Raw genomic sequence first — 1,221 nt, 5'->3', positions numbered from 1 at the left:
TAGCAAATTCACGCATGAATAGAATATGATCCACAAATGTTAGGAATTTCACAAAAATGAATTAAATTAATTAAAAAAAATAAAATTTGCTGGAGTCAGTCGAACTTGGCCTTCCGGGGCTAGGCTCTTAATTATCACTTTATTATACATCACAAAAAACGTAAGTGTTTTTTTAAAGGTCGCATTTGGTCATTGGTGTTTGAAACACTATCATAAAGTTTCTCGAGACTGATCATGAACCTTTTTGCACCCCGAAAATCCCATATAACCTCTAGCTGAACTCATTGAATACTTAGTACAATGTCTTTCATATTGTGAAACTCTACAACACAGAAACCCACGCGTCGCGTCACTCGCGTTTCCATTGGCTACAGCTTGTAGGCTACGTAGGACGCATTCAGGTAATATAAGGGCATAATCCTTGCCTCTTCTTCAGTACTGGGTCTCGATGGCAAAAATCTAAAAACTATAATTTATAAAATTAACGCTGAAGGAATATGTCTCTCTTGGTGCAGGAGCATCGGACGGTGCGCTTTGTGTTTTTGGGCGCCGCCCGGGTTGGAAAAACCACTCTGATCACCCGCTTCTTGCAAGATCGCTTCGACTCCAAATACACGCGCACGGTAGAAGAGCTTCACGCGCTCGAGTACGACACGGACGGCGCGAGAGTACGCATTGAGATCTTGGACACGAGCGGCAGTTATTCCTTCCCAGCGATGCGCGCTCTGTGCATCCGAACCGGGGACGCGTTTGCGCTTGTATACGCCGCAGACGAGCCAGAATCCTTGGAGGAGGTGCAGCGGCTCCGTGAGGAGATTCTAGAGATGAAAGGGGAGAAATTCACGGGCATCACGGTGATAGAGAACAAAGCGGACTTGGGCAGCCGAAGTCGCCAGGCCACTGCTGAGGTGATGCGCGCTGTGGAGGAGGACTGGGGCGCGGGGTTCGTGGAGACGTCCGCACGAACCGGAGAGAACGTCACAGCTGTGTTTCGGGATTTGCTTCAACAGATGAAGTTACCGAGCCGCGTGAGCCCGGCACTACGCAGACGGACGCAGACAATGACCAGAGAACTTACAGAGACGCGGAAAAAGCCTCCGATGAAGAAGAACAACAGCTGTATCTTGTCTTGATCGACCTTCAGGGGACGATATGCAATGCATCATACTGATGCTTTAGTGATCTGAATCAGTAGACTCCACATAAATGTTGGACAATTTA

At 47.6% G+C, this 1,221-nt stretch overlaps 1 pseudogene; it reads left to right on the top strand.

Annotated features, from left to right (window-relative positions):
- The first annotated feature begins 452 nt into the window (after positions 1–452).
- LOC107580440 (GTP-binding protein Rhes pseudogene) lies at positions 453–1,215 on the top strand (annotated as a pseudogene).
- Positions 1,216–1,221: the final 6 nt, after the last annotated feature.

This window comes from Sinocyclocheilus grahami, unplaced genomic scaffold, assembly GCF_001515645.1.
Source record: "Sinocyclocheilus grahami isolate Dianchi unplaced genomic scaffold, SAMN03320097.WGS_v1.1 scaffold33532.1, whole genome shotgun sequence".
In the NCBI taxonomy this organism is placed as follows: domain Eukaryota; kingdom Metazoa; phylum Chordata; class Actinopteri; order Cypriniformes; family Cyprinidae; genus Sinocyclocheilus; species Sinocyclocheilus grahami.
Note: the sequence above shows the minus strand (reverse complement) of the source record. Positions and strands in the feature narration are given on the sequence as shown.